Source organism: Schistocerca nitens, chromosome 9, assembly GCF_023898315.1.
Source record: "Schistocerca nitens isolate TAMUIC-IGC-003100 chromosome 9, iqSchNite1.1, whole genome shotgun sequence".
Taxonomy (NCBI): Eukaryota; Metazoa; Arthropoda; class Insecta; order Orthoptera; family Acrididae; genus Schistocerca; species Schistocerca nitens.
In genome coordinates this window covers 147,264,477-147,285,293 of record NC_064622.1, presented here as the reverse complement: position 1 = coordinate 147,285,293, position 20,817 = coordinate 147,264,477, and the positions used below count along the sequence as shown (strand labels likewise).

The window sequence follows — 20,817 nt, the reverse complement described above, 5'->3', positions numbered from 1 at the left end:
AGCAGGTGATACATCTCAACTCTCGCGTCCCGATGCTTTCAGAGTCAGCTGCTACGAAATAAAAGTATGCCCCAGGTGAGGCTCGAACTCACAACCCCGGCATTGCTCACGGCTACTGCCTTATAAGTACCGTGCGCTAACCAATTGCGCCACTGGGGCTACAGCAGAGAGCTTTCAGTTAGCGATACTCACTTTGCTGCCAACCTGTTGTGGCTGCACACCCGTCATAAGATCGTCACCTGCGGCCATACTGCGAATTTAGCACCTGTCTACGACTGCCTCATTCGATTCTTGCTTCATATGCTACACTTACAAGCATATCAACCGCTTGTCCTCGCCGAAAAAAATGCAGAAAAACGCGCGCCTTGCCTTCTGCTACCTGTCCAACAGCGAGGGCAGATGTGTGGCAAGCTCTAAGCCGTGCAGGCGCACCGTGGCCGAGCAGCTGGAGGAGAGATGCCTTCCTTGGCAGCTCCCTGCAGAGTGCGCAAGACCAGAGTGGGCGCGCCGCCGTTGTCAGTGGACGACATGCAGTTGCCGAGCCACGGAGAACACGTTGCTTTGCGATGTGCACCCGCCTCGTGGTAAAAAACGCAAACAGTGGCCCTGTGGCGCAACGGATAACGCGTCTGACTACGGATCAGAAGATTCCAGGTTCGAATCCTGGCAGGGTCGGCATTTTGTTAGTTGCGGGCGCGTAGCTAGGCAGTGGATTCGAATGTCTCCACCTTCGTGGAGTGCAATGTTAATCCTGAGCATCTCGCAGCTGCATCTCGAGACGATTGCGGTAAATATCGCTTCGTGCAAGCGTCAGCGTAGCGTCAGTCGAGCAAAGTCGAGACAAGTCAAGCTGAGAGATGTTACGCACTTAATTAAACGGTAGGCGCGGGAAACCGACGCAGACAACGCTTTCCAAGTGTCCCATGTCACGCACCGAAGAGCGCGGACGGCTCCACGCAGCAGAGTGGCGCAGTGGAAGCGTGCTGGGCCCATAACCCAGAGGTCCGTGGATCGAAACCACGCTCTGCTAAAATTATTCTTTTTCTTGGGTGCCTCGAGCTCGATCATTAAGCCTGGGGTGAGCTGATTCAGCGTCAACAGCAACCCCTGTAAGTCGTGGAACGACGACGTCGTGTGAAGAATGCGAGAAACACTTCCTAAGACGCAGACTTTCTTACGATTTTGCAGTAACTACATTCCTTGATCGCAACGTTAATGTCCTTTGGGGCCACGCGTGCAACTTTCGCGATATAAAAATCGCACCTCCCCGGCGGGGAATCGAACCCCGGTCTCCCGCGTGACAGGCGGGGATACTAACCACTATACTACCGAGGAACACGCGATCGGTGACTATAATGCACGCACACTTATGTTTCTCAAGCAGGTGATACATCTCAACTCTCGCGTCCCGATGCTTTCAGAGTCAGCTGCTACGAAATAAAAGTATGCCCCAGGTGAGGCTCGAACTCACAACCCCGGCATTGCTCACGGCTACTGCCTTATAAGTACCGTGCGCTAACCAATTGCGCCACTGGGGCTACAGCAGAGAGCTTTCAGTTAGCGATACTCACTTTGCTGCCAACCTGTTGTGGCTGCACACCCGTCATAAGATCGTCACCTGCGGCCATACTGCGAATTTAGCACCTGTCTACGACTGCCTCATTCGATTCTTGCTTCATATGCTACACTTACAAGCATATCAACCGCTTGTCCTCGCCGAAAAAAATGCAGAAAAACGCGCGCCTTGCCTTCTGCTACCTGTCCAACAGCGAGGGCAGATGTGTGGCAAGCTCTAAGCCGTGCAGGCGCACCGTGGCCGAGCAGCTGGAGGAGAGATGCCTTCCTTGGCAGCTCCCTGCAGAGTGCGCAAGACCAGAGTGGCCGCGCCGCCGTTGTCAGTGGACGACATGCAGTTGCCGAGCCACGGAGAACACGTTGCTTTGCGATGTGCACCCGCCTCGTGGTAAAAAACGCAAACAGTGGCCCTGTGGCGCAACGGATAACGCGTCTGACTACGGATCAGAAGATTCCAGGTTCGAATCCTGGCAGGGTCGGCATTTTGTTAGTTGCGGGCGCGTAGCTAGGCAGTGGATTCGAATGTCTCCACCTTCGTGGAGTGCAATGTTAATCCTGAGCATCTCGCAGCTGCATCTCGAGACGATTGCGGTAAATATCGCTTCGTGCAAGCGTCAGCGTAGCGTCAGTCGAGCAAAGTCGAGACAAGTCAAGCTGAGAGATGTTACGCACTTAATTAAACGGTAGGCGCGGGAAACCGACGCAGACAACGCTTTCCAAGTGTCCCATGTCACGCACCGAAGAGCGCGGACGGCTCCACGCAGCAGAGTGGCGCAGTGGAAGCGTGCTGGGCCCATAACCCAGAGGTCCGTGGATCGAAACCACGCTCTGCTAAAATTATTCTTTTTCTTGGGTGCCTCGAGCTCGATCATTAAGCCTGGGGTGAGCTGATTCAGCGTCAACAGCAACCCCTGTAAGTCGTGGAACGACGACGTCGTGTGAAGAATGCGAGAAACACTTCCTAAGACGCAGACTTTCTTACGATTTTGCAGTAACTACATTCCTTGATCGCAACGTTAATGTCCTTTGGGGCCACGCGTGCAACTTTCGCGATATAAAAATCGCACCTCCCCGGCGGGGAATCGAACCCCGGTCTCCCGCGTGACAGGCGGGGATACTAACCACTATACTACCGAGGAACACGCGATCGGTGACTATAATGCACGCACACTTATGTTTCTCAAGCAGGTGATACATCTCAACTCTCGCGTCCCGATGCTTTCAGAGTCAGCTGCTACGAAATAAAAGTATGCCCCAGGTGAGGCTCGAACTCACAACCCCGGCATTGCTCACGGCTACTGCCTTATAAGTACCGTGCGCTAACCAATTGCGCCACTGGGGCTACAGCAGAGAGCTTTCAGTTAGCGATACTCACTTTGCTGCCAACCTGTTGTGGCTGCACACCCGTCATAAGATCGTCACCTGCGGCCATACTGCGAATTTAGCACCTGTCTACGACTGCCTCATTCGATTCTTGCTTCATATGCTACACTTACAAGCATATCAACCGCTTGTCCTCGCCGAAAAAAATGCAGAAAAACGCGCGCCTTGCCTTCTGCTACCTGTCCAACAGCGAGGGCAGATGTGTGGCAAGCTCTAAGCCGTGCAGGCGCACCGTGGCCGAGCAGCTGGAGGAGAGATGCCTTCCTTGGCAGCTCCCTGCAGAGTGCGCAAGACCAGAGTGGCCGCGCCGCCGTTGTCAGTGGACGACATGCAGTTGCCGAGCCACGGAGAACACGTTGCTTTGCGATGTGCACCCGCCTCGTGGTAAAAAACGCAAACAGTGGCCCTGTGGCGCAACGGATAACGCGTCTGACTACGGATCAGAAGATTCCAGGTTCGAATCCTGGCAGGGTCGGCATTTTGTTAGTTGCGGGCGCGTAGCTAGGCAGTGGATTCGAATGTCTCCACCTTCGTGGAGTGCAATGTTAATCCTGAGCATCTCGCAGCTGCATCTCGAGACGATTGCGGTAAATATCGCTTCGTGCAAGCGTCAGCGTAGCGTCAGTCGAGCAAAGTCGAGACAAGTCAAGCTGAGAGATGTTACGCACTTAATTAAACGGTAGGCGCGGGAAACCGACGCAGACAACGCTTTCCAAGTGTCCCATGTCACGCACCGAAGAGCGCGGACGGCTCCACGCAGCAGAGTGGCGCAGTGGAAGCGTGCTGGGCCCATAACCCAGAGGTCCGTGGATCGAAACCACGCTCTGCTAAAATTATTCTTTTTCTTGGGTGCCTCGAGCTCGATCATTAAGCCTGGGGTGAGCTGATTCAGCGTCAACAGCAACCCCTGTAAGTCGTGGAACGACGACGTCGTGTGAAGAATGCGAGAAACACTTCCTAAGACGCAGACTTTCTTACGATTTTGCAGTAACTACATTCCTTGATCGCAACGTTAATGTCCTTTGGGGCCACGCGTGCAACTTTCGCGATATAAAAATCGCACCTCCCCGGCGGGGAATCGAACCCCGGTCTCCCGCGTGACAGGCGGGGATACTAACCACTATACTACCGAGGAACACGCGATCGGTGACTATAATGCAGGCACACTTATCTTTCTCAAGCAGGTGATACATCTCAACTCTCGCGTCCCGATGCTTTCAGAGTCAGCTGCTACGAAATAAAAGTATGCCCCAGGTGAGGCTCGAACTCACAACCCCGGCATTGCTCACGGCTACTGCCTTATAAGTACCGTGCGCTAACCAATTGCGCCACTGGGGCTACAGCAGAGAGCTTTCAGTTAGCGATACTCACTTTGCTGCCAACCTGTTGTGGCTGCACACCCGTCATAAGATCGTCACCTGCGGCCATACTGCGAATTTAGCACCTGTCTACGACTGCCTCATTCGATTCTTGCTTCATATGCTACACTTACAAGCATATCAACCGCTTGTCCTCGCCGAAAAAAATGCAGAAAAACGCGCGCCTTGCCTTCTGCTACCTGTCCAACAGCGAGGGCAGATGTGTGGCAAGCTCTAAGCCGTGCAGGCGCACCGTGGCCGAGCAGCTGGAGGAGAGATGCCTTCCTTGGCAGCTCCCTGCAGAGTGCGCAAGACCAGAGTGGGCGCGCCGCCGTTGTCAGTGGACGACATGCAGTTGCCGAGCCACGGAGAACACGTTGCTTTGCGATGTGCACCCGCCTCGTGGTAAAAAACGCAAACAGTGGCCCTGTGGCGCAACGGATAACGCGTCTGACTACGGATCAGAAGATTCCAGGTTCGAATCCTGGCAGGGTCGGCATTTTGTTAGTTGCGGGCGCGTAGCTAGGCAGTGGATTCGAATGTCTCCACCTTCGTGGAGTGCAATGTTAATCCTGAGCATCTCGCAGCTGCATCTCGAGACGATTGCGGTAAATATCGCTTCGTGCAAGCGTCAGCGTAGCGTCAGTCGAGCAAAGTCGAGACAAGTCAAGCTGAGAGATGTTACGCACTTAATTAAACGGTAGGCGCGGGAAACCGACGCAGACAACGCTTTCCAAGTGTCCCATGTCACGCACCGAAGAGCGCGGACCGCTCCACGCAGCAGAGTGGCGCAGTGGAAGCGTGCTGGGCCCATAACCCAGAGGTCCGTGGATCGAAACCACGCTCTGCTAAAATTATTCTTTTTCTTGGGTGCCTCGAGCTCGATCATTAAGCCTGGGGTGAGCTGATTCAGCGTCAACAGCAACCCCTGTAAGTCGTGGAACGACGACGTCGTGTGAAGAATGCGAGAAACACTTCCTAAGACGCAGACTTTCTTACGATTTTGCAGTAACTACATTCCTTGATCGCAACGTTAATGTGCTTTGGGGCCACGCGTGCAACTTTCGCGATATAAAAATCGCACCTCCCCGGCGGGGAATCGAACCCCGGTCTCCCGCGTGACAGGCGGGGATACTAACCACTATACTACCGAGGAACACGCGATCGGTGACTATAATGCACGCACACTTATCTTTCTCAAGCAGGTGATACATCTCAACTCTCGCGTCCCGATGCTTTCAGAGTCAGCTGCTACGAAATAAAAGTATGCCCCAGGTGAGGCTCGAACTCACAACCCCGGCATTGCTCACGGCTACTGCCTTATAAGTACCGTGCGCTAACCAATTGCGCCACTGGGGCTACAGCAGAGAGCTTTCAGTTAGCGATACTCACTTTGCTGCCAACCTGTTGTGGCTGCACACCCGTCATAAGATCGTCACCTGCGGCCATACTGCGAATTTAGCACCTGTCTACGACTGCCTCATTCGATTCTTGCTTCATATGCTACACTTACAAGCATATCAACCGCTTGTCCTCGCCGAAAAAAATGCAGAAAAACGCGCGCCTTGCCTTCTGCTACCTGTCCAACAGCGAGGGCAGATGTGTGGCAAGCTCTAAGCCGTGCAGGCGCACCGTGGCCGAGCAGCTGGAGGAGAGATGCCTTCCTTGGCAGCTCCCTGCAGAGTGCGCAAGACCAGAGTGGCCGCGCCGCCGTTGTCAGTGGACGACATGCAGTTGCCGAGCCACGGAGAACACGTTGCTTTGCGATGTGCACCCGCCTCGTGGTAAAAAACGCAAACAGTGGCCCTGTGGCGCAACGGATAACGCGTCTGACTACGGATCAGAAGATTCCAGGTTCGAATCCTGGCAGGGTCGGCATTTTGTTAGTTGCGGGCGCGTAGCTAGGCAGTGGATTCGAATGTCTCCACCTTCGTGGAGTGCAATGTTAATCCTGAGCATCTCGCAGCTGCATCTCGAGACGATTGCGGTAAATATCGCTTCGTGCAAGCGTCAGCGTAGCGTCAGTCGAGCAAAGTCGAGACAAGTCAAGCTGAGAGATGTTACGCACTTAATTAAACGGTAGGCGCGGGAAACCGACGCAGACAACGCTTTCCAAGTGTCCCATGTCACGCACCGAAGAGCGCGGACGGCTCCACGCAGCAGAGTGGCGCAGTGGAAGCGTGCTGGGCCCATAACCCAGAGGTCCGTGGATCGAAACCACGCTCTGCTAAAATTATTCTTTTTCTTGGGTGCCTCGAGCTCGATCATTAAGCCTGGGGTGAGCTGATTCAGCGTCAACAGCAACCCCTGTAAGTCGTGGAACGACGACGTCGTGTGAAGAATGCGAGAAACACTTCCTAAGACGCAGACTTTCTTACGATTTTGCAGTAACTACATTCCTTGATCGCAACGTTAATGTCCTTTGGGGCCACGCGTGCAACTTTCGCGATATAAAAATCGCACCTCCCCGGCGGGGAATCGAACCCCGGTCTCCCGCGTGACAGGCGGGGATACTAACCACTATACTACCGAGGAACACGCGATCGGTGACTATAATGCACGCACACTTATGTTTCTCAAGCAGGTGATACATCTCAACTCTCGCGTCCCGATGCTTTCAGAGTCAGCTGCTACGAAATAAAAGTATGCCCCAGGTGAGGCTCGAACTCACAACCCCGGCATTGCTCACGGCTACTGCCTTATAAGTACCGTGCGCTAACCAATTGCGCCACTGGGGCTACAGCAGAGAGCTTTCAGTTAGCGATACTCACTTTGCTGCCAACCTGTTGTGGCTGCACACCCGTCATAAGATCGTCACCTGCGGCCATACTGCGAATTTAGCACCTGTCTACGACTGCCTCATTCGATTCTTGCTTCATATGCTACACTTACAAGCATATCAACCGCTTGTCCTCGCCGAAAAAAATGCAGAAAAACGCGCGCCTTGCCTTCTGCTACCTGTCCAACAGCGAGGGCAGATGTGTGGCAAGCTCTAAGCCGTGCAGGCGCACCGTGGCCGAGCAGCTGGAGGAGAGATGCCTTCCTTGGCAGCTCCCTGCAGAGTGCGCAAGACCAGAGTGGCCGCGCCGCCGTTGTCAGTGGACGACATGCAGTTGCCGAGCCACGGAGAACACGTTGCTTTGCGATGTGCACCCGCCTCGTGGTAAAAAACGCAAACAGTGGCCCTGTGGCGCAACGGATAACGCGTCTGACTACGGATCAGAAGATTCCAGGTTCGAATCCTGGCAGGGTCGGCATTTTGTTAGTTGCGGGCGCGTAGCTAGGCAGTGGATTCGAATGTCTCCACCTTCGTGGAGTGCAATGTTAATCCTGAGCATCTCGCAGCTGCATCTCGAGACGATTGCGGTAAATATCGCTTCGTGCAAGCGTCAGCGTAGCGTCAGTCGAGCAAAGTCGAGACAAGTCAAGCTGAGAGATGTTACGCACTTAATTAAACGGTAGGCGCGGGAAACCGACGCAGACAACGCTTTCCAAGTGTCCCATGTCACGCACCGAAGAGCGCGGACGGCTCCACGCAGCAGAGTGGCGCAGTGGAAGCGTGCTGGGCCCATAACCCAGAGGTCCGTGGATCGAAACCACGCTCTGCTAAAATTATTCTTTTTCTTGGGTGCCTCGAGCTCGATCATTAAGCCTGGGGTGAGCTGATTCAGCGTCAACAGCAACCCCTGTAAGTCGTGGAACGACGACGTCGTGTGAAGAATGCGAGAAACACTTCCTAAGACGCAGACTTTCTTACGATTTTGCAGTAACTACATTCCTTGATCGCAACGTTAATGTCCTTTGGGGCCACGCGTGCAACTTTCGCGATATAAAAATCGCACCTCCCCGGCGGGGAATCGAACCCCGGTCTCCCGCGTGACAGGCGGGGATACTAACCACTATACTACCGAGGAACACGCGATCGGTGACTATAATGCACGCACACTTATGTTTCTCAAGCAGGTGATACATCTCAACTCTCGCGTCCCGATGCTTTCAGAGTCAGCTGCTACGAAATAAAAGTATGCCCCAGGTGAGGCTCGAACTCACAACCCCGGCATTGCTCACGGCTACTGCCTTATAAGTACCGTGCGCTAACCAATTGCGCCACTGGGGCTACAGCAGAGAGCTTTCAGTTAGCGATACTCACTTTGCTGCCAACCTGTTGTGGCTGCACACCCGTCATAAGATCGTCACCTGCGGCCATACTGCGAATTTAGCACCTGTCTACGACTGCCTCATTCGATTCTTGCTTCATATGCTACACTTACAAGCATATCAACCGCTTGTCCTCGCCGAAAAAAATGCAGAAAAACGCGCGCCTTGCCTTCTGCTACCTGTCCAACAGCGAGGGCAGATGTGTGGCAAGCTCTAAGCCGTGCAGGCGCACCGTGGCCGAGCAGCTGGAGGAGAGATGCCTTCCTTGGCAGCTCCCTGCAGAGTGCGCAAGACCAGAGTGGCCGCGCCGCCGTTGTCAGTGGACGACATGCAGTTGCCGAGCCACGGAGAACACGTTGCTTTGCGATGTGCACCCGCCTCGTGGTAAAAAACGCAAACAGTGGCCCTGTGGCGCAACGGATAACGCGTCTGACTACGGATCAGAAGATTCCAGGTTCGAATCCTGGCAGGGTCGGCATTTTGTTAGTTGCGGGCGCGTAGCTAGGCAGTGGATTCGAATGTCTCCACCTTCGTGGAGTGCAATGTTAATCCTGAGCATCTCGCAGCTGCATCTCGAGACGATTGCGGTAAATATCGCTTCGTGCAAGCGTCAGCGTAGCGTCAGTCGAGCAAAGTCGAGACAAGTCAAGCTGAGAGATGTTACGCACTTAATTAAACGGTAGGCGCGGGAAACCGACGCAGACAACGCTTTCCAAGTGTCCCATGTCACGCACCGAAGAGCGCGGACGGCTCCACGCAGCAGAGTGGCGCAGTGGAAGCGTGCTGGGCCCATAACCCAGAGGTCCGTGGATCGAAACCACGCTCTGCTAAAATTATTCTTTTTCTTGGGTGCCTCGAGCTCGATCATTAAGCCTGGGGTGAGCTGATTCAGCGTCAACAGCAACCCCTGTAAGTCGTGGAACGACGACGTCGTGTGAAGAATGCGAGAAACACTTCCTAAGACGCAGACTTTCTTACGATTTTGCAGTAACTACATTCCTTGATCGCAACGTTAATGTCCTTTGGGGCCACGCGTGCAACTTTCGCGATATAAAAATCGCACCTCCCCGGCGGGGAATCGAACCCCGGTCTCCCGCGTGACAGGCGGGGATACTAACCACTATACTACCGAGGAACACGCGATCGGTGACTATAATGCACGCACACTTATGTTTCTCAAGCAGGTGATACATCTCAACTCTCGCGTCCCGATGCTTTCAGAGTCAGCTGCTACGAAATAAAAGTATGCCCCAGGTGAGGCTCGAACTCACAACCCCGGCATTGCTCACGGCTACTGCCTTATAAGTACCGTGCGCTAACCAATTGCGCCACTTTTTTTTTTTTTTTTTTTTTTTTTTTTTTTTTTTTTTTTTTTTTTTTTTTTCCTAACCAATTGCACCACTTTTTTTATTTTTTTTATTTTTACCACTTTTTTTTAGTTTTTTTTTTTCAGTAATAGGCAGGGGGAGGCAAAGCGGGCAGGGGTCAAAAATAATCTGAGGCCTGGCCGCAATGTCTCCACCATACCCATCACTGATTTTCGACCTTGTCCCTCCTATGGTCCAAAAATACAACTGCCGCCTTTGGCAATTTTTTAAAATGTATTTAATTTTTTTTTTTTTTTGTAATTTGTGTTTCCTCTTTTTTGTATGGTTTTTTATATTATCATGATTAAATGAAAAGAATTCTTTCTTGAAATAAGTAATTGCCCTTCATGTGCATGAAATGAAAAATATAACTCATTCTTCTACCTGTTGTTCCTTTCATTTTTTTTGAAGTTTTTTTTTTATTTATTTTTTATCAGTTGTCGTTTTTGACCATTTTGTCATAATGGAAAATCAACAAAAATGAAAGTATAAGAAATGAAACACACAATGCTTCTGCACATAGTAATATATTCACTCAATACTGTGTGCTTTAGGTTGTTGGTTATTAGCCTATTCCCATTCTATCAAATATAATTTGTAGCATATTACCATATTTCTTCTTGTGGTCCGCATAAGTACGTATGTTGTGGTATTTGCACTGTAAGTATATCTGGAAATCTGTAACGGTGTCAGTTCCAGCGTCATGAGTTACGTAAGTTACATAATTTCCCAGGAGCCAATAAACAGCATTATTCTTCGTCTCTGGAAAATAACGGTCTTGTGGTCTGTGCAGCACTGACAGCGAGATGTACTGTGGTGAAGACCTTGTAATGAGAGCTATTTGCACTTTGAGCCAATTCCAGATATGTATATTGCCGCCGCATGTGTATCTGTGGATAATTGTGTCCACTAGTCGGCATCGTTGACATAGATCGGTGTCACTGAGGCCAATTTCATATAATCTTTCGTTGGTGCTAATGATATTATTAACGGCTTTGTACCATGCTGTTCTTATGTCAGAAGATAAAACTTTTAAATTGATGTTTTGCCAGATAGCAGTCCAGTGTATGTGAGGAAACTGTCTCTCTACTTTATTCTTTCCTTCACATGTCTGCCAGAGCCGCATAATGTCTTTTGACGTTAGGTGACGTAGCCGTGTAACTTCGTCCCTCAAGTAGCTAAGTTCAATATAAAAGGCTCGCACGTGCTGGAGACGATTGTTAATTTTTTGCACATCAATAGGAGGCTGCAGGCTGCGAGGTTTGAGAATTTCAAAAAGTCGGCTTGAAATACTTTCCGGTACTTCTCTAATGATAGTTAGTTGCCTTTTGACGAAGAGGGCAGAGGCTTTGTTGGTAATATTGATTAGACCTAAACCACCATTTCTGGGATGTAAGGTGGCCACTTTGGCGGTTACTCGAAACAGTTCTCCTTTCCACAGAAAATTTGTGATTCTGGACGTTATGTTCCTGGCTATCATTTTGGGTAGTGGAAAGAGCTGAGCAGTGTGGTATGCTGTAGCTAAGATACACGTGTTGATGTACTTAATCCTCTGAATCTGATTCATGTTCCGTGATAAATTTTCCATTATAGCACCCTGCACTTTCCGTGCCGCAGCTTTCCAATTCAACGCAGTCGTTTTCATTGGGCATGCGGTTAATGTAACACCAAGCGTCGTATGCTGCCTGACCAGCTTTGCCCACTCTACGTTTATGTGCTCAAAACCCCTAAGATGTAAAATTTTGCTTTTCTTTTCATTTGAATTTGCCCCAGACGCACTGCAGTAAGTCTGAATCACTGCAGCTAACGTAGCTACATCGTCATTATTTCTGATTATGACGCCTACATCATCAGCATAAGCTTTTATAGCTGTTTTGCACCCTGACAGTGTTATTCCTGTTAATTTATCGTGAATACGTTTAAGAAATGGGTCCAGTGAAATGGCAAAGAGTGACATAGAAAGGGGGCTTCCCTGAGGAACACCGCGTCGTATTTGAAATTTTCTCGTAGCCTGACTGTTAACTGCTATGCATGCGTTTATTCCTGTCGCCACGTTTTTTATTACGTTTAAGGCTCGTTCTTGGAAACCAAGCTTTTTTAACGTCTTGAAGAGGTAGAGATGATTCACGAGATCGAATGCTTTATGGAAATCCAGGAAAACCAGGGCACATTTGATGTTAGTGACTGAAGTGATTGCAATTATATCCCGAAATTCCGCTAAATTATGAAACAGAGTTTTACCTGCAATGCAGTGTTGATACGGACTAATCAGTCTACTTGCTAAGGATGAAATTTTCTTGTTGAGAATTCTTGCTACTATTTTATAGTCCGCATTGAGCAACGAAATCGGTCGGAAGTTAGTAAGATCTGTGTGTCCTTTAGTTTTGGGGATAAGGACTATTTTACTTTCTTTAAATTCAGAGGGTAACATTGCGCCCTGAAGAACTTCATTTACAATCGCTGTAATTGTCCCTCCCACTATCGGCCAATAGTGGACATAAAATTCTGCTGGTAGACCATCAGGACCCGGGGATTTTTTCAGAGGGGAGCTACACAGAGTCTCATAAACGTCCTCATTACATACGTGCGACAGGAAGGTAACGTTGTCATCATCCGTCAGCTGTGGCACAAGAAAGTCGAGGAAATCATCAATAGATTCCTCGCAGCTGGAATTTTCAGAATATAATTTATCGAAGTAGCGATAGATCTCATTCAGAATCTCCTTCTGTGTCCTAAGACTTGTACCATTCGGCGTCCGTAATTCGTCGATAAGCATTATTCTTCTGTTTTTAGCGTGCTTCAGAAGGTGGTATAGGGAAGTTGTTTCGTCGTCTGATACAGATTTCGCCTTGGATTTTATTTTAAGTCCTTCCAGTTGATGCCTCTTAATGCTAAGTAATTTAGCCTTAATTTTTTTGATATCTGTCAGGCGAAGATGTGAACCAGATGTTTGACCATATAGCTCTCTGAGTACTGAGTAATAGAACTCTATAGTATTTTTAAGATCTCTGGCCCTCTGAAAGCTATATTGCATGATCGTCTTCCTAAGTTTCGGCTTTGTCATTTTTGTCCACCAGTCTATGGTAGTCGCGTATCTAGGAAGAGCACGCAGGCACAACGCCCATGCGTCTTTTATCTGATCTTCTAATTCACGGTCTGGTAACAGCGAGACATTTAAATTCCACTGGTTTTTGAAGCGGCGGATTGGCTGCGCTTGTAAATTGATACAGGCCAACACACCGGAATGGTCCGAAAAGTAGACAGGAATTGTTTCTGTTTTCAATAGAGCTGTTTCGAGATTTTCGGTAATGTAGAATCTATCGAGTCTACTGCATGCATTGGATGTTGCATAAGTGTACTCGACAATAGCAGGGTGTTTGCATTCCCAAGCATCCTTTAGCTTTAAGCTAGTAACGAGATGTTTTAATTCAGCAGAATAATTAAAATTCGGACTCTGATCTTTCCTGTTGAGGACGCAATTAAAATCACCTCCCATTATAAGGCGACTGGGGTTTTTGCGTAATAAATATATTACCTCGTCTTTAAAAAATCGTGTTCTGTCAGATCTATGTGAGCTGCCGGAAGGGGCATACAAGTTAATAAGGGACACGTCATAAATCTTGAGCCCTATTCCCCTTCCAGATTCCAGTCGTTCTACTTCCGTTACTGGAATCCCATCTCGGATTAAAAAAGCTGTCCCCACGCTAGTTTCGTGGGAGACATTTAGGTGAGCAACATACCCGGGAATATTTAAATCCGACGTGACAACTTCCTGCAGCAGGGCTATATCAGTTCCCGAATCATATAAAAATTCTTTTAGCGCTGCTATTTTCAATGCCGACCGTATTTTATTAATGTTGACAGTAGCAATAGTATAACACTGGGTCATTGCGCTATTACTCGTTGGATGTGAGGACAGTGAATAAATAACATGCTACTAAATTATTACTTAGGAGACACAGAAAATTTAGACAGAACAGAACGTCCCATTGAGAGGTTGCAAATTACAGTATTGGTGCAGTCTAGGTTTGAGATTTTCCTCCTGAGTCAGTAGAAGATTGATTATCAGGAAGTTCCTCAGGAGATTCTTTCAATGACCCGTGCCTGACAGTTTCGTAACGCACATTATGGGGTTGCGTGGTACCTTTCGCGCTCTTTAACTTCGCTTGATTACGAGGAGCATTGACATTCGGTTGCGGCTTTATCTTCCTTCGTGGGGCATCCGAAGGCTCTGTAACGGGTTTTGTGGTGGTCGGTTGTGACGCCGATCCTGTCGGGTCGTCCAACTGTAAGACACGGCCGGTACTGCTTAGTCCTGTCGTGGGATCTGTACCGTTCGGGGAAGCACTAGCCGTTACAGAGGGTTGAGCCAGACACACTAATTGTTTCTCGTGATTGTCAGAAGTCTGCTCGTCTGTGCAAACTGTGTCGCCTCCTGATGTTTCGCGGTTATTGCTAGAAACATCCCCGTCTTCGCAGTTTCCCACCAAATGTTTACGTTCTGATTGATTACAAGCTTCCATCTGTATTTCCTGGAGGTGTGGCATTACCTCCTCCTCGCATTGTTTTTGTTTGCGCACGGAGTGAGATTTGTCAGACAACTCGTCGTCAGAACAGCTATCAGTTATCTCATGGGGCCGTTTTTTTGTCTGCAATTCGGAGGATGCGGGGGTATCAAGATCAGCCTTTTTATCTAAACATGGAAATTGAGTAATATCATTGACGGATAAATCAGAGTGGTTTGCTTGGGCAGTATCCACACCCAACGGGACTGATACATTATTTGGCAAGACATCGTTTAGGGTAAGTTTCTGGCGTTGCGTTAGGTTACTTTTCAATACAAAAACCCGCCGCGGACAATCCTGTCTAAAGTGGCCAGACTCATTACAAACATGACAGGTCGGTACTTGACCTGAATACACAATTTGCGCCTTGTAGCCATTTACAAATATATGAGACGGAATATTGGTCTTGATGTCCATCTCCACAGATCGAATTCCGTTAAAACACTGTAGTTTGTAGTGACGAGACCAACGTTCATTATTAACAGATTTAACGTCACCATACTTGCAAAGCGCATCCTTAATTAAATCATTATCAATTTCAATAGGTAAGTTAAGCACGCGAACGGTAGTGTAAACAATATCAGCTCGCCAGATCCGAACTTTGCTCTTCGAGCCGTCTCTGTGAATGAATTCTACTTCACTACCCCACTTTGCTAAAAGTCTATCTATCGTCACCGAGCTCTCAAACTTAACAAAAATACAGTATTTATCATTGTCTAACTGCATGGTATGGACGGAATCAGAGTTGACACCAATTACCTCAGTTATCCAATCGTGTATTTCCAGTGACGTTGGCTGGATATGACGGGTTTCCTTGTCGAAAGCGAAGACCAGTGTGTTTTTCCTGACGTTCGTAGACATGATTCAGAACAGGGATGAAACTCCGGTTAAAAAACCGAAATTCCGGTGGGAGACAGAACGGTGATGAACAGCCAAACACTGACAAAGATACACAAACACGAAGATGAACGGACAGACAGCAAAGACGACAACAGCAGAACACCTATGTAAACAACACAATCGGAGCGCAGCAGTACACACGTCCACACGGTAGCACAGCTGAAGCGCGACTGGGGCTACAGCAGAGAGCTTTCAGTTAGCGATACTCACTTTGCTGCCAACCTGTTGTGGCTGCACACCCGTCATAAGATCGTCACCTGCGGCCATACTGCGAATTTAGCACCTGTCTACGACTGCCTCATTCGATTCTTGCTTCATATGCTACACTTACAAGCATATCAACCGCTTGTCCTCGCCGAAAAAAATGCAGAAAAACGCGCGCCTTGCCTTCTGCTACCTGTCCAACAGCGAGGGCAGATGTGTGGCAAGCTCTAAGCCGTGCAGGCGCACCGTGGCCGAGCAGCTGGAGGAGAGATGCCTTCCTTGGCAGCTCCCTGCAGAGTGCGCAAGACCAGAGTGGGCGCGCCGCCGTTGTCAGTGGACGACATGCAGTTGCCGAGCCACGGAGAACACGTTGCTTTGCGATGTGCACCCGCCTCGTGGTAAAAAACGCAAACAGTGGCCCTGTGGCGCAACGGATAACGCGTCTGACTACGGATCAGAAGATTCCAGGTTCGAATCCTGGCAGGGTCGGCATTTTGTTAGTTGCGGGCGCGTAGCTAGGCAGTGGATTCGAATGTCTCCACCTTCGTGGAGTGCAATGTTAATCCTGAGCATCTCGCAGCTGCATCTCGAGACGATTGCGGTAAATATCGCTTCGTGCAAGCGTCAGCGTAGCGTCAGTCGAGCAAAGTCGAGACAAGTCAAGCTGAGAGATGTTACGCACTTAATTAAACGGTAGGCGCGGGAAACCGACGCAGACAACGCTTTCCAAGTGTCCCATGTCACGCACCGAAGAGCGCGGACGGCTCCACGCAGCAGAGTGGCGCAGTGGAAGCGTGCTGGGCCCATAACCCAGAGGTCCGTGGATCGAAACCACGCTCTGCTAAAATTATTCTTTTTCTTGGGTGCCTCGAGCTCGATCATTAAGCCTGGGGTGAGCTGATTCAGCGTCAACAGCAACCCCTGTAAGTCGTGGAACGACGACGTCGTGTGAAGAATGCGAGAAACACTTCCTAAGACGCAGACTTTCTTACGATTTTGCAGTAACTACATTCCTTGATCGCAACGTTAATGTCCTTTGGGGCCACGCGTGCAACTTTCGCGATATAAAAATCGCACCTCCCCGGCGGGGAATCGAACCCCGGTCTCCCGCGTGACAGGCGGGGATACTAACCACTATACTACCGAGGAACACGCGATCGGTGACTATAATGCACGCACACTTATGTTTCTCAAGCAGGTGATACATCTCAACTCTCGCGTCCCGATGCTTTCAGAGTCAGCTGCTACGAAATAAAAGTATGCCCCAGGTGAGGCTCGAACTCACAACCCCGGCATTGCTCACGGCTACTGCCTTATAAGTACCGTGCGCTAACCAATTGCGCCACTGGGGCTACAGCAGAGAGCTTTCAGTTAGCGATACTCACTTTGCTGCCAACCTGTTGTGGCTGCACACCCGTCATAAGATCGTCACCTGCGGCCATACTGCGAATTTAGCACCTGTCTACGACTGCCTCATTCGATTCTTGCTTCATATGCTACACTTACAAGCATATCAACCGCTTGTCCTCGCCGAAAAAAATGCAGAAAAACGCGCGCCTTGCCTTCTGCTACCTGTCCAACAGCGAGGGCAGATGTGTGGCAAGCTCTAAGCCGTGCAGGCGCACCGTGGCCGAGCAGCTGGAGGAGAGATGCCTTCCTTGGCAGCTCCCTGCAGAGTGCGCAAGACCAGAGTGGGCGCGCCGCCGTTGTCAGTGGACGACATGCAGTTGCCGAGCCACGGAGAACACGTTGCTTTGCGATGTGCACCCGCCTCGTGGTAAAAAACGCAAACAGTGGCCCTGTGGCGCAACGGATAACGCGTCTGACTACGGATCAGAAGATTCCAGGTTCGAATCCCGGCAGGGTCGGCATTTTGTTAGTTGCGGGCGCGTAGCTAGGCAGTGGATTCGAATGTCTCCACCTTCGTGGAGTGCAATGTTAATCCTGAGCATCTCGCAGCTGCATCTCGAGACGATTGCGGTAAATATCGCTTCGTGCAAGCGTCAGCGTAGCGTCAGTCGAGCAAAGTCGAGACAAGTCAAGCTGAGAGATGTTACGCACTTAATTAAACGGTAGGCGCGGGAAACCGACGCAGACAACGCTTTCCAAGTGTCCCATGTCACGCACCGAAGAGCGCGGACGGCTCCACGCAGCAGAGTGGCGCAGTGGAAGCGTGCTGGGCCCATAACCCAGAGGTCCGTGGATCGAAACCACGCTCTGCTAAAATTATTCTTTTTCTTGGGTGCCTCGAGCTCGATCATTAAGCCTGGGGTGAGCTGATTCAGCGTCAACAGCAACCCCTGTAAGTCGTGGAACGACGACGTCGTGTGAAGAATGCGAGAAACACTTCCTAAGACGCAGACTTTCTTACGATTTTGCAGTAACTACATTCCTTGATCGCAACGTTAATGTCCTTTGGGGCCACGCGTGCAACTTTCGCGATATAAAAATCGCACCTCCCCGGCGGGGAATCGAACCCCGGTCTCCCGCGTGACAGGCGGGGATACTAACCACTATACTACCGAGGAACACGCGATCGGTGACTATAATGCACGCACACTTATCTTTCTCAAGCAGGTGATACATCTCAACTCTCGCGTCCCGATGCTTTCAGAGTCAGCTGCTACGAAATAAAAGTATGCCCCAGGTGAGGCTCGAACTCACAACCCCGGCATTGCTCACGGCTACTGCCTTATAAGTACCGTGCGCTAACCAATTGCGCCACTGGGGCTACAGCAGAGAGCTTTCAGTTAGCGATACTCACTTTGCTGCCAACCTGTTGTGGCTGCACACCCGTCATAAGATCGTCACCTGCGGCCATACTGCGAATTTAGCACCTGTCTACGACTGCCTCATTCGATTCTTGCTTCATATGCTACACTTACAAGCATATCAACCGCTTGTCCTCGCCGAAAAAAATGCAGAAAAACGCGCGCCTTGCCTTCTGCTACCTGTCCAACAGCGAGGGCAGATGTGTGGCAAGCTCTAAGCCGTGCAGGCGCACCGTGGCCGAGCAGCTGGAGGAGAGATGCCTTCCTTGGCAGCTCCCTGCAGAGTGCGCAAGACCAGAGTGGCCGCGCCGCCGTTGTCAGTGGACGACATGCAGTTGCCGAGCCACGGAGAACACGTTGCTTTGCGATGTGCACCCGCCTCGTGGTAAAAAACGCAAACAGTGGCCCTGTGGCGCAACGGATAACGCGTCTGACTACGGATCAGAAGATTCCAGGTTCGAATCCTGGCAGGGTCGGCATTTTGTTAGTTGCGGGCGCGTAGCTAGGCAGTGGATTCGAATGTCTCCACCTTCGTGGAGTGCAATGTTAATCCTGAGCATCTCGCAGCTGCATCTCGAGACGATTGCGGTAAATATCGCTTCGTGCAAGCGTCAGCGTAGCGTCAGTCGAGCAAAGTCGAGACAAGTCAAGCTGAGAGATGTTACGCACTTAATTAAACGGTAGGCGCGGGAAACCGACGCAGACAACGCTTTCCAAGTGTCCCATGTCACGCACCGAAGAGCGCGGACGGCTCCACGCAGCAGAGTGGCGCAGTGGAAGCGTGCTGGGCCCATAACCCAGAGGTCCGTGGATCGAAACCACGCTCTGCTAAAATTATTCTTTTTCTTGGGTGCCTCGAGCTCGATCATTAAGCCTGGGGTGAGCTGATTCAGCGTCAACAGCAACCCCTGTAAGTCGTGGAACGACGACGTCGTGTGAAGAATGCGAGAAACACTTCCTAAGACGCAGACTTTCTTACGATTTTGCAGTAACTACATTCCTTGATCGCAACGTTAATGTCCTTTGGGGCCACGCGTGCAACTTTCGCGATATAAAAATCGCACCTCCCCGGCGGGGAATCGAACCCCGGTCTCCCGCGTGACAGGCGGGGATACTAACCACTATACTACCGAGGAACACGCGATCGGTGACTATAATGCACGCACACTTATCTTTCTCAAGCAGGTGATACATCTCAACTCTCGCGTCCCGATGCTTTCAGAGTCAGCTGCTACGAAATAAAAGTATGCCCCAGGTGAGGCTCGAACTCACAACCCCGGCATTGCTCACGGCTACTGCCTTATAAGTACCGTGCGCTAACCAATTGCGCCACTGGGGCTACAGCAGAGAGCTTTCAGTTAGCGATACTCACTTTGCTGCCAACCTGTTGTGGCTGCACACCCGTCATAAGATCGTCACCTGCGGCCATACTGCGAATTTAGCACCTGTCTACGACTGCCTCATTCGATTCTTGCTTCATATGCTACACTTACAAGCATATCAACCGCTTGTCCTCGCCGAAAAAAATGCAGAAAAACGCGCGCCTTGCCTTCTGCTACCTGTCCAACAGCGAGGGCAGATGTGTGGCAAGCTCTAAGCCGTGCAGGCGCACCGTGGCCGAGCAGCTGGAGGAGAGATGCCTTCCTTGGCAGCTCCCTGCAGAGTGCGCAAGACCAGAGTGGGCGCGCCGCCGTTGTCAGTGGACGACATGCAGTTGCCGAGCCACGGAGAACACGTTGCTTTGCGATGTGCACCCGCCTCGTGGTAAAAAACGCAAACAGTGGCCCTGTGGCGCAACGGATAACGCGTCTGACTACGGATCAGAAGATTCCAGGTTCGAATCCTGGCAGGGTCGGCATTTTGTTAGTTGCGGGCGCGTAGCTAGGCAGTGGATTCGAATGTCTCCACCTTCGTGGAGTGCAATGTTAATCCTGAGCATCTCGCAGCTGCATCTCGAGACGATTGCGGTAAATTTCGCTTCGTGCAAGCGTCAGCGTAGCGTCAGTCGAGCAAAGTCGAGACAAGTCAAGCTGAGAGATGTTACGCACTTAATTAAACGGTAGGCGCGGGAAACCGACGCAGACAACGCTTTCCAAGTGTCCCATGTCACGCACCGAAGAGCGCGGACGGCTCCACGCAGCAGAGTGGCGCAGTGGAAGCGTGCTGGGCCCATAACCCAGAGGTCCGTGGATCGAAACCACGCTCTGCTAAAATTATTCTTTTTCTTGGGTGCCTCGAGCTCGATCATTAAGCCTGGGGTGAGCTGATTCAGCGTCAACAGCAACCCCTGTAAGTCGTGGAACGACGACGTCGTGTGAAGAATGCGAGAAACACTTCCTAAGACGCAGACTTTCTTACGATTTTGCAGTAACTACATTCCTTGATCGCAACGTTAATGTCCTTTGGGGCCACGCGTGCAACTTTCGCGATATAAAAATCGCACCTCCCCGGCGGGGAATCGAACCCCGGTCTCCCGCGTGACAGGCGGGGATACTAACCACTATACTACCGAGGAACACGCGATCGGTGACTATAA

At 50.5% G+C, this 20,817-nt stretch overlaps 43 non-coding genes across 43 annotated transcripts; 22 read left to right on the top strand and 21 right to left on the bottom strand.

Annotated features, from left to right (window-relative positions):
- Nucleotides 1–67: 67 nt before the first annotated feature.
- Trnai-uau (transfer RNA isoleucine (anticodon UAU)) lies at nt 68–159 on the bottom strand. The gene is given in 2 exon segments: nt 68–103; nt 122–159. It is a non-coding gene; the product is annotated as a tRNA-Ile (tRNA).
- Nucleotides 160–602: 443 nt separating this feature from the next.
- Trnar-acg (transfer RNA arginine (anticodon ACG)) lies at nt 603–675 on the top strand. Its single transcript has one exon. It is a non-coding gene; the product is annotated as a tRNA-Arg (tRNA).
- Nucleotides 676–958: 283 nt separating this feature from the next.
- Nucleotides 959–1,030, top strand: Trnam-cau (transfer RNA methionine (anticodon CAU)). The gene has a single exon. It is a non-coding gene; the product is annotated as a tRNA-Met (tRNA).
- A 233-nt stretch (nt 1,031–1,263) lies between these two features.
- Nucleotides 1,264–1,335, bottom strand: Trnad-guc (transfer RNA aspartic acid (anticodon GUC)). The gene has a single exon. It is a non-coding gene; the product is annotated as a tRNA-Asp (tRNA).
- A 111-nt stretch (nt 1,336–1,446) lies between these two features.
- Nucleotides 1,447–1,538, bottom strand: Trnai-uau (transfer RNA isoleucine (anticodon UAU)). The gene is given in 2 exon segments: nt 1,447–1,482; nt 1,501–1,538. It is a non-coding gene; the product is annotated as a tRNA-Ile (tRNA).
- Nucleotides 1,539–1,981: 443 nt separating this feature from the next.
- On the top strand, nt 1,982–2,054 carry Trnar-acg (transfer RNA arginine (anticodon ACG)). Its single transcript has one exon. It is a non-coding gene; the product is annotated as a tRNA-Arg (tRNA).
- A 283-nt stretch (nt 2,055–2,337) lies between these two features.
- Trnam-cau (transfer RNA methionine (anticodon CAU)) lies at nt 2,338–2,409 on the top strand. Its single transcript has one exon. It is a non-coding gene; the product is annotated as a tRNA-Met (tRNA).
- A 233-nt stretch (nt 2,410–2,642) lies between these two features.
- Nucleotides 2,643–2,714, bottom strand: Trnad-guc (transfer RNA aspartic acid (anticodon GUC)). Its single transcript has one exon. It is a non-coding gene; the product is annotated as a tRNA-Asp (tRNA).
- A 111-nt stretch (nt 2,715–2,825) lies between these two features.
- Trnai-uau (transfer RNA isoleucine (anticodon UAU)) lies at nt 2,826–2,917 on the bottom strand. The gene is given in 2 exon segments: nt 2,826–2,861; nt 2,880–2,917. It is a non-coding gene; the product is annotated as a tRNA-Ile (tRNA).
- Nucleotides 2,918–3,360: 443 nt separating this feature from the next.
- Trnar-acg (transfer RNA arginine (anticodon ACG)) lies at nt 3,361–3,433 on the top strand. Its single transcript has one exon. It is a non-coding gene; the product is annotated as a tRNA-Arg (tRNA).
- A 283-nt stretch (nt 3,434–3,716) lies between these two features.
- Nucleotides 3,717–3,788, top strand: Trnam-cau (transfer RNA methionine (anticodon CAU)). Its single transcript has one exon. It is a non-coding gene; the product is annotated as a tRNA-Met (tRNA).
- A 233-nt stretch (nt 3,789–4,021) lies between these two features.
- Nucleotides 4,022–4,093, bottom strand: Trnad-guc (transfer RNA aspartic acid (anticodon GUC)). Its single transcript has one exon. It is a non-coding gene; the product is annotated as a tRNA-Asp (tRNA).
- Nucleotides 4,094–4,204: 111 nt separating this feature from the next.
- Trnai-uau (transfer RNA isoleucine (anticodon UAU)) lies at nt 4,205–4,296 on the bottom strand. Its single transcript is given in 2 exon segments — nt 4,205–4,240; nt 4,259–4,296. It is a non-coding gene; the product is annotated as a tRNA-Ile (tRNA).
- Nucleotides 4,297–4,739: 443 nt separating this feature from the next.
- Nucleotides 4,740–4,812, top strand: Trnar-acg (transfer RNA arginine (anticodon ACG)). Its single transcript has one exon. It is a non-coding gene; the product is annotated as a tRNA-Arg (tRNA).
- Nucleotides 4,813–5,095: 283 nt separating this feature from the next.
- On the top strand, nt 5,096–5,167 carry Trnam-cau (transfer RNA methionine (anticodon CAU)). The gene has a single exon. It is a non-coding gene; the product is annotated as a tRNA-Met (tRNA).
- A 233-nt stretch (nt 5,168–5,400) lies between these two features.
- Trnad-guc (transfer RNA aspartic acid (anticodon GUC)) lies at nt 5,401–5,472 on the bottom strand. Its single transcript has one exon. It is a non-coding gene; the product is annotated as a tRNA-Asp (tRNA).
- A 111-nt stretch (nt 5,473–5,583) lies between these two features.
- Nucleotides 5,584–5,675, bottom strand: Trnai-uau (transfer RNA isoleucine (anticodon UAU)). The gene is given in 2 exon segments: nt 5,584–5,619; nt 5,638–5,675. It is a non-coding gene; the product is annotated as a tRNA-Ile (tRNA).
- Nucleotides 5,676–6,118: 443 nt separating this feature from the next.
- On the top strand, nt 6,119–6,191 carry Trnar-acg (transfer RNA arginine (anticodon ACG)). The gene has a single exon. It is a non-coding gene; the product is annotated as a tRNA-Arg (tRNA).
- Nucleotides 6,192–6,474: 283 nt separating this feature from the next.
- Trnam-cau (transfer RNA methionine (anticodon CAU)) lies at nt 6,475–6,546 on the top strand. The gene has a single exon. It is a non-coding gene; the product is annotated as a tRNA-Met (tRNA).
- Nucleotides 6,547–6,779: 233 nt separating this feature from the next.
- Nucleotides 6,780–6,851, bottom strand: Trnad-guc (transfer RNA aspartic acid (anticodon GUC)). Its single transcript has one exon. It is a non-coding gene; the product is annotated as a tRNA-Asp (tRNA).
- A 111-nt stretch (nt 6,852–6,962) lies between these two features.
- On the bottom strand, nt 6,963–7,054 carry Trnai-uau (transfer RNA isoleucine (anticodon UAU)). Its single transcript is given in 2 exon segments — nt 6,963–6,998; nt 7,017–7,054. It is a non-coding gene; the product is annotated as a tRNA-Ile (tRNA).
- A 443-nt stretch (nt 7,055–7,497) lies between these two features.
- Trnar-acg (transfer RNA arginine (anticodon ACG)) lies at nt 7,498–7,570 on the top strand. Its single transcript has one exon. It is a non-coding gene; the product is annotated as a tRNA-Arg (tRNA).
- A 283-nt stretch (nt 7,571–7,853) lies between these two features.
- On the top strand, nt 7,854–7,925 carry Trnam-cau (transfer RNA methionine (anticodon CAU)). Its single transcript has one exon. It is a non-coding gene; the product is annotated as a tRNA-Met (tRNA).
- Nucleotides 7,926–8,158: 233 nt separating this feature from the next.
- On the bottom strand, nt 8,159–8,230 carry Trnad-guc (transfer RNA aspartic acid (anticodon GUC)). The gene has a single exon. It is a non-coding gene; the product is annotated as a tRNA-Asp (tRNA).
- Nucleotides 8,231–8,341: 111 nt separating this feature from the next.
- Trnai-uau (transfer RNA isoleucine (anticodon UAU)) lies at nt 8,342–8,433 on the bottom strand. The gene is given in 2 exon segments: nt 8,342–8,377; nt 8,396–8,433. It is a non-coding gene; the product is annotated as a tRNA-Ile (tRNA).
- Nucleotides 8,434–8,876: 443 nt separating this feature from the next.
- On the top strand, nt 8,877–8,949 carry Trnar-acg (transfer RNA arginine (anticodon ACG)). Its single transcript has one exon. It is a non-coding gene; the product is annotated as a tRNA-Arg (tRNA).
- Nucleotides 8,950–9,232: 283 nt separating this feature from the next.
- Nucleotides 9,233–9,304, top strand: Trnam-cau (transfer RNA methionine (anticodon CAU)). Its single transcript has one exon. It is a non-coding gene; the product is annotated as a tRNA-Met (tRNA).
- A 233-nt stretch (nt 9,305–9,537) lies between these two features.
- Trnad-guc (transfer RNA aspartic acid (anticodon GUC)) lies at nt 9,538–9,609 on the bottom strand. The gene has a single exon. It is a non-coding gene; the product is annotated as a tRNA-Asp (tRNA).
- A 6,317-nt stretch (nt 9,610–15,926) lies between these two features.
- Nucleotides 15,927–15,999, top strand: Trnar-acg (transfer RNA arginine (anticodon ACG)). The gene has a single exon. It is a non-coding gene; the product is annotated as a tRNA-Arg (tRNA).
- A 283-nt stretch (nt 16,000–16,282) lies between these two features.
- Trnam-cau (transfer RNA methionine (anticodon CAU)) lies at nt 16,283–16,354 on the top strand. Its single transcript has one exon. It is a non-coding gene; the product is annotated as a tRNA-Met (tRNA).
- Nucleotides 16,355–16,587: 233 nt separating this feature from the next.
- Nucleotides 16,588–16,659, bottom strand: Trnad-guc (transfer RNA aspartic acid (anticodon GUC)). Its single transcript has one exon. It is a non-coding gene; the product is annotated as a tRNA-Asp (tRNA).
- Nucleotides 16,660–16,770: 111 nt separating this feature from the next.
- Trnai-uau (transfer RNA isoleucine (anticodon UAU)) lies at nt 16,771–16,862 on the bottom strand. The gene is given in 2 exon segments: nt 16,771–16,806; nt 16,825–16,862. It is a non-coding gene; the product is annotated as a tRNA-Ile (tRNA).
- A 443-nt stretch (nt 16,863–17,305) lies between these two features.
- Nucleotides 17,306–17,378, top strand: Trnar-acg (transfer RNA arginine (anticodon ACG)). The gene has a single exon. It is a non-coding gene; the product is annotated as a tRNA-Arg (tRNA).
- Nucleotides 17,379–17,661: 283 nt separating this feature from the next.
- Nucleotides 17,662–17,733, top strand: Trnam-cau (transfer RNA methionine (anticodon CAU)). The gene has a single exon. It is a non-coding gene; the product is annotated as a tRNA-Met (tRNA).
- Nucleotides 17,734–17,966: 233 nt separating this feature from the next.
- On the bottom strand, nt 17,967–18,038 carry Trnad-guc (transfer RNA aspartic acid (anticodon GUC)). The gene has a single exon. It is a non-coding gene; the product is annotated as a tRNA-Asp (tRNA).
- A 111-nt stretch (nt 18,039–18,149) lies between these two features.
- Trnai-uau (transfer RNA isoleucine (anticodon UAU)) lies at nt 18,150–18,241 on the bottom strand. Its single transcript is given in 2 exon segments — nt 18,150–18,185; nt 18,204–18,241. It is a non-coding gene; the product is annotated as a tRNA-Ile (tRNA).
- A 443-nt stretch (nt 18,242–18,684) lies between these two features.
- On the top strand, nt 18,685–18,757 carry Trnar-acg (transfer RNA arginine (anticodon ACG)). The gene has a single exon. It is a non-coding gene; the product is annotated as a tRNA-Arg (tRNA).
- A 283-nt stretch (nt 18,758–19,040) lies between these two features.
- On the top strand, nt 19,041–19,112 carry Trnam-cau (transfer RNA methionine (anticodon CAU)). Its single transcript has one exon. It is a non-coding gene; the product is annotated as a tRNA-Met (tRNA).
- A 233-nt stretch (nt 19,113–19,345) lies between these two features.
- Trnad-guc (transfer RNA aspartic acid (anticodon GUC)) lies at nt 19,346–19,417 on the bottom strand. The gene has a single exon. It is a non-coding gene; the product is annotated as a tRNA-Asp (tRNA).
- Nucleotides 19,418–19,528: 111 nt separating this feature from the next.
- Nucleotides 19,529–19,620, bottom strand: Trnai-uau (transfer RNA isoleucine (anticodon UAU)). The gene is given in 2 exon segments: nt 19,529–19,564; nt 19,583–19,620. It is a non-coding gene; the product is annotated as a tRNA-Ile (tRNA).
- A 443-nt stretch (nt 19,621–20,063) lies between these two features.
- On the top strand, nt 20,064–20,136 carry Trnar-acg (transfer RNA arginine (anticodon ACG)). The gene has a single exon. It is a non-coding gene; the product is annotated as a tRNA-Arg (tRNA).
- Nucleotides 20,137–20,419: 283 nt separating this feature from the next.
- On the top strand, nt 20,420–20,491 carry Trnam-cau (transfer RNA methionine (anticodon CAU)). Its single transcript has one exon. It is a non-coding gene; the product is annotated as a tRNA-Met (tRNA).
- Nucleotides 20,492–20,724: 233 nt separating this feature from the next.
- On the bottom strand, nt 20,725–20,796 carry Trnad-guc (transfer RNA aspartic acid (anticodon GUC)). Its single transcript has one exon. It is a non-coding gene; the product is annotated as a tRNA-Asp (tRNA).
- Nucleotides 20,797–20,817: the final 21 nt, after the last annotated feature.